A 7,132-nucleotide genomic window follows, 5' to 3' on the forward strand; every position below is an offset into this window, starting at 1 on the left:
AGCAGTTATGGCTGGGTACCATGCCCGTTCTGCCCACTCCTGCTTTTGTCAGACTCCTGACCCACAATGTCCTCTTTATCCAGAGAAAACATTATGTATTTTTTCTCCTTCAACCAATATAGCCACCAAACCACATGACCTCTCAATTATTCGTCATCATCTGCCTCCTGCCATCCCAGTCCCTCCAGTCTCATTCCCCCTTTCCCCTGCCTCCATCACCCCACCTCTTCACCTTCCCCCTGCCACCCCAACCCTTCCTCTCTTAGTTACCAAGTGTAATTGCTTGTGTTGTTTCACGTTTCTTGTAGAGTGCTCGCCAAGTGGCTAAAGCACTCAAGCAAGCACGTACCTTCATTAGGCGGTGTATATTAACCACCCCCCCCCCCATGATTGTTGCAAACACAACATGCCTTTGCATTACCTCGGTCGAGTTGTGATGAAAATGTACGTTTGTTTCCTCAAAACGGTGGCTTTATTTCAGGATAGAATATGCGTTGTCTTTAGGACTACACTAATTATAAATTAATCATGGAAGCCCACGTTTATGTTTATTCACTTCACATAACATGTGTATTACATATCCATCAGTTTGTTTATAATCTTTTAAAAGTCGGGTGAAAACGTAAAGTATTTTTGAATAAAAGACTATGATTTCCATTCCTCTGCATAATATGAGAATTAACGTACCTTCATTGGGCGGTGTATGACTGTGGCCGAGATTGTTGGAAACAAAGCATGCATTACCTCTTTTGAGTTGTAATCCAAATGTTCCTTTGTTTCCTCAAAACAGTAGCTTTATTTTATGAGAGAAGACATGCTGTTCAGTCTTCAAATGTACATAAGGCCTCCAAACATACTTAGCTCTGTGAAGAGAAAACCTGGCCACGATTTCTGGGTGGCTGGAGGGAAAAGCGTGGCCGAGCTAAAAGGTGGTGCTTGTGACGTTTAGGGAGAGGAGGGAATGCGTGGCCTGCAGATTGGGCGACGCTTCTGACCCACCCTCACACAGAAACAAACCGCACCATGCAGTATATAAGATATGATTTATTGTGTGTGGTAAAATAATTATTTCACTGAAACCAAATAACCTATTAATACTGGACTTTGCAGTTTTGATCAACTGCCCTTGCTATATAAATATTATATTTAACAATGACATTATCAGTCACATCGTTTGGCAACCACATTGGTTTCAAGGAAAAAAAAAATTAGATTTCGGAAACCGATGTAGCGATCAATTTGAAACTTTGAAGTTATTATCCACTACTCTTGTTCGATGCAATGTGATGTGGTTCACTTCAATGTGTTCAGCAGTTTTGGAGAAAATGGATTTTTAAGTTTTGGTTTTCAAATGAACATGGCTGCCAAGCCACATGACCTATGGCATTGAAAATTTGCACTCTGCCCATGGTTGTATGGAGGATCACTTGTGTTACGTTTTGTTTTGATTGGATAAGGTTCGTTTTTCTATCCAATATGGCTGCCACACCACATGACCTATGATGTCATCATTTTCACACTGCATGTTGCAATGGTTTTCCATGATATTTGGCAAATTTTGCTTCGATCAGATAAACGGTTCCAGAGAAAACATGTAATACAATCAGGTCAGGTCAGGTATGGGAGCATGTGCCAGAACAGCATGTCGCTGTGTCCACTCTCCGCCGGTACTCCAGGGGCCTCCGTCTGGCCATCCCCCAGACAGATGCCAGGCCCATCCCCATCCCCATCTCCTTGAGATGCCGGTCAACCTGCTGCAACCACGAGGCACGTGATCGGCCCATTGGCCTCCTCCACTCACGAGACTCCCTCGCTGAGAGAATCTGGTGAGCATGATCAGCGTCAAGAAAACGAGCCACATGTCCATACAGCCGCAACCGACGCTCACGGACGATGCAGGTAACAAATCTCATCCGAGTCTCTCTCAGCTCTCTTCTCCGAAGAGACCTGGTACCAAAGGAATTAAGTCTCCATCTCAGATCCCTGGTCAGAGTCCAAGTCTCGCATCCATAGAGCAAGACTTGAAGCACTAAGGACCTGAAGACTCGGACTTTCGTCCTCCCGCACAGGTACCGGCAGCGCGACACCCCATGATCCAGTGAATCCATGACTCCCCAGGCCCAACCCAGACGTCTATTGACCTCTGACTCACAGCCAGCAGAGACATGAATATCACTGCCAAGGTAAGTGAATCTCTCCATGACCTCAACATCCTCACCACAAACAGACAGACAGGACAGCAGCATCCAAGATGTCATTGAAAGCCTGGATCTTAGTTTTGACCCAGGAAACCCGTAATCCCAGCGGTTCTGACTCCTTATTCTGCACCTCGAGGGCCCCCAAAAGGATCTACAAGGTCTCCGCAAAGATGACTGCATCATCTGCGAAATCAAGGTCCGAGATTTTGACATTCCCAAACGATGCACCACAGCTTGATCTCTCCGACATCCTCCTGAAAATCCAGTCCATACAAGTGCTGAAAAGTGTAAATACACTGTAATAATACAGTAGAATCTGGATAATAAGCATATGTGTCTGTTTTTAGATGGAGTGGAGCATGTATGCTTATATATGTATGTTCCCAAAATACAGCCAAAACGGTACACGATAGCACAAAAAATTTAGGGCCACCTTACTCACCATTCGCCTGCGGTGTGAATTATCAAGTTTCGTTCAAATCGGGCAACGAAAAATATTATTAAAAATTCAATTCCTGATTCAGTTAAGTTTTGGTATGACGATCCATAAAGCGCAAGGACAAACTACGGAGAATGTGTTGATATACCTCGAGAAACCGGTTGGCCGAACGATGACTCCTGAGGTAAATGCTCAAATTTTCTTCAAGTTAAAGTTTGACCACTAAATAATATTAAAATTCTTTTTTTTTTCTTTCTTTGTCTTTTTTTTTCATCAACCGCTGTCACAACAGGAACCCAACGGGTTCACTGGTCATGTCGTTACCTTTAAATGTGAACAATCAAATTTAACTGATGCTTTTACGGAGTCAAGTGGCCTGGAACATATGACGTCAAAAATTGCTGCTCGGGTAACACATTACCTTGGTACGGCCAGGATGGAGGTACTGTTGGTTATAAATTTTAACCTCAGCAGCGTACAAGTGATCACGTTTTCTTTTGGCCTTGTGGCTGTTTAAAAAGGGGGCAGCAACGTTTGTCGTGGGAATTGAGGAAGGAATTCAGGCTTTCTTCGGTCAGTGGAGGGTGGGGAAACTATTATAGAAATTAGTGTGTTTGTGCCAATTTCCACTCACGTGTGATCACACGGTGGTTAGGTGAATGCTGGCAGTCTCTGAGTCTCCCTTATGCTCAGAAACGTTGCACCGGGGGTAATAGCGAAAGTTGCCGAGATGTATGCGGCCGATGTTCCTCATAACCAGATCGATACCCAGGCCTACGAAGTAGTAACGTTCGTCTGCTCAACGAGAGTAAAGATGAAGTGCGAGGCGTGATGGCAAAAGCATCCGAGATGAACGTGGCCGATGTTCCTCGTAAAACAGGTCTATACCAAGACCTACAAAGCAGGAATATTTGTCTGGTCAAAGGGAGTGATTAGGTGGATAAATTTTAGGAACTCGCCGATAGTCATGAGGGTGAATGTAGCGTATGAAGGACAGGAAGAACGGAGCCAAAGGGAGCCAAAATACTCGAGCAGCACCCGTACTCGTTAGAGCTCACCATGCAGAGTAGCTTTGCTCTGGTGCAATTCTTTTTCTTCTTGTTTGCTATTTATTGCCTGCCTTCGTTTTGAAAAGTACTCTGGGGATGATTGTTGCCACTACACTACTAAGGGAGGAACTGATAATGCAGAAGGGAAAAGTTAAACATATTCTATACCACTGCCAGGAGTTTAAATAAAAAGATGGAATAGCATGAAGCCAAAGTAGATATCGTGGAGGACGATATAGTTGCAGGAAGTAGACATGGTTTAAGGAAGAGAGTAACTGGAGGACAGGAATAGAAGGCTACAAGGTGTATTGGTGTGATAGGAGGAGGAGTCGCAATCTGGATAAAAGACATCTGGGTAAAAAACTGTTGCAACTTCCAAGCTACATTTGATTTAATTTGAGTTATGTAACTATAAGTAACGAAACGAGAAGCGTTGCTCCATATGTTCTTGGTATTGGATTCCATCAACCCAGAAAGTAAAAATCCCTTGAACAAGTGAATGTGGATAGATTAGCAAAACAATTTCCAACTAGATTTGTCAAATACCCATTGAATGCCAAATTTTTGTTGCAAATTTGCTACACTTGTTAACAAGTTTTAATTCACAACAATCAGAAACTTACATGTCATGTTGCACAATCTGATAGAGATAGTGATTTTATGAATGCCATGAACAAACTTTAGTGTCGAAATTTAGGCAGACAAAGAAATGTCGGCATGTCGGCAGACAGGTTTTAGCCCTATGTTATGACTTAGCCCTTGGGTGGAGGGCTCAGGGTTTAACCTATTGCTCCGGAGGTCCTGATTGACGTGCTCGGGATATCAATACGTACCCCGTGTGCGGTCGCACTGTATCGGCAGTCAGATGTGACCGAGCGAAGTGAACAGCCGAATGATGATGCCAATTCACACCACCCACTCTTCAACACGCAGTATCGTATGCAAATCCAATAATGCAATGACAAATCCAAAACAATGGAATAAATGCAAATGTTTTACTCAAGATAAAGAAACAGGGTATACCACCAAGCAATGGAAAAATCCTATTACTAAAAAAAACGAGTATAACAAAATATATGCAGTGGTAACAATTGAGAAATTCAAGGACAGACAGGCACCAAGACAATATGGACAAGACAATTCAATGGCCCACCAGATATCCCGAGCTAATCCCAAGGGGGGTGGGGGGAGTAAAATAACAAAGGAATATTTGTCAAGATATAAATAAAATACAGTAATGGGTAAAGGAGAAAGGTTGGGGGGGGGGGAGAAGAATTCAGGCCTGTTTGAGTTGACGTTCCAGCGGCCTCACCTCAGCCACAGGTCACAAGGATGACGCCTCACCACCTCCCTTCCCTCTCTCTGGGTGTGTTTTCAAACTTCGCCAACGAACGAACCGGAGCAATTCCTGCAACACCTTGAAGCCACACGTTGCTTCAGGTCGGCTGAGGTGACACTCAGGAGGAGGAAACGCTTCTGCTCCCTCTCTGATCAACGTGCACCAGTGAGGCTCTCCTCTGCCTTAGTGTCTTCAACACAGATGGTACCTCGAACAGGCGACCCTCAGAGGGATCACTCAAATCCTCAGAGGTCTTACAGGGCAAGTTTCTCATCACAAGCCAGAACGCATGTCCGAGGTTCGTTCCCGCCTTTTGCCCTCTCGCCCTCTCACCAGCCATTATGCCCGTCTCGCCCGCTCACGCTTTCATTTCTTTTTCACCATTTCTTTTTTTTTTTTTTTAACTTTCCCCACCCAAAAAGTCCGCACAGTTTTTTTTTTTTTTTCGCACGAGACCGCGTGAAGCCTTGAAGGGTGAATACCAGGCAGGAGCCGAAGGAAGGATCAAAAGAAAACAAGAAAAAATAAGAAAGAAAGAACACATATTGAGAACCACAGCAAAACCATTGCAATACACCCCGTGAACATAACACCTATCACTCGATGTTCAAGAAACGCTTCGAAATTCTCTGATCCGTATCCGGATTCAAATCTTCACCAAAACCGAATCATTTCACTCTGGAAAATAAATATTACCTCCACATCAACAACTACACCTCCAAGAACAGGATCGCATCCGGAAGAAGGAAATATTACCTCAACGTTCCCTCCACATGAACAACTTGATGAACTGAAGAAGAAGAAGAAGAAGAAGATGCTCGTTTCGTGATGTGAGCTCGGCTTCCGGCGGAAGTAGGAAAAGCTGGCCATGACGTCGGGCCCTGAACGGAGCGCTTGTCCTGGTTTGGTTGCCTCGCGCAGCTGGAATGCGCTCCGGTCGGATTCTAGAGAATCATTGGAGTAATGCACTACTTTACTTATTGCTTTGTCATCTCTGATTACTCATTAATGTGTTGGTTCGCGGGCGCCAGCAGTGACCACTATTTTCGGTGTGACTGTATCTGTGTTTGTGACTCTCTCCAGAGCATAGCTCCGTGAAAGGCACAGCAACGAACGCATCATGATCCATAGAGGTTAGACAAAAATGTTATCAAAGCTTTTTCACCTGAAATGTCTTCATTGGTTGTTTGTCTCATCAGAAAAAAACGCCCACCCGAATCCTCCCATGGGGAACCTCGTCTTGACCTCAAATCCAAGATGGCCGACATTGTACAGGTGCAAAACTTAAAATGGACCAAATTTTGGAAAGAAACAACATAGAAACACTTTTAAGGTGTCATTTTTAACTAACTTGAGGACTCCCGTTCATTTAGTGAAATTTTCAGAATCATTAGAGGTCACGATTATGTGTTAAGGTCAAGGTCATTGTAAAATTTAATCAAAATTTGATCTCAAAGCTCACCAAATGACGTGTATTAACCCGGGAAAAAAAAAAAAAAAAAAAAAAATCGCTCAGTGTGGCATCATCACCTATAGATCACATTCGTTAATTCATTCGGCCCGAGACCCATCAAAATACGGGTTTCTGGCCAAAGTGTTGGGGATGAGACCCGTATATATACGGGTTATTATGACGTTATGTGACGAAATGCAACATTAAGACATCATGGACGTCATATAGCATAATGCCATCATGCACGTTGTTAATCTCCTCTCTAATGCTAATTCTACCCTCAATATGAATGCAAACCCCACCCAGATCCCACCCTCAACACCCATTGGTGCTTTGTTAGTGGTGCTTTGGAGCGACATTGGTGCTTCAGTCTCAGTTTCTGCAGAAATGCTTCTAACCATGAGTAAGAAAGCTTTCCTTGCCAACACATCAAACAAGCAGGCTCTCATCAACCTCCTTGCAGAGGATATGGTCAAAGCAGACATCACCGTCGAGTATGCAGAAGGGGATGCTGACTACAAGATCTGTATGCTCGCATGTTTGTCTGCGAAGAACAGTCAAACAGCCGTTGTGGCAGAAGATTCTGATGTATTTCAGTTGATGATACATAATGCTGATGCCACAGATAACTTTGACAACCTGTACACGGTGACC

The sequence above is a fragment of the Eptatretus burgeri genome, chromosome 3 (assembly GCF_056783735.1).
Source record: "Eptatretus burgeri isolate ZD-2024b chromosome 3, Ebu_testis_v1, whole genome shotgun sequence".
Classification (NCBI taxonomy): Eukaryota; Metazoa; Chordata; class Myxini; order Myxiniformes; family Myxinidae; genus Eptatretus; species Eptatretus burgeri.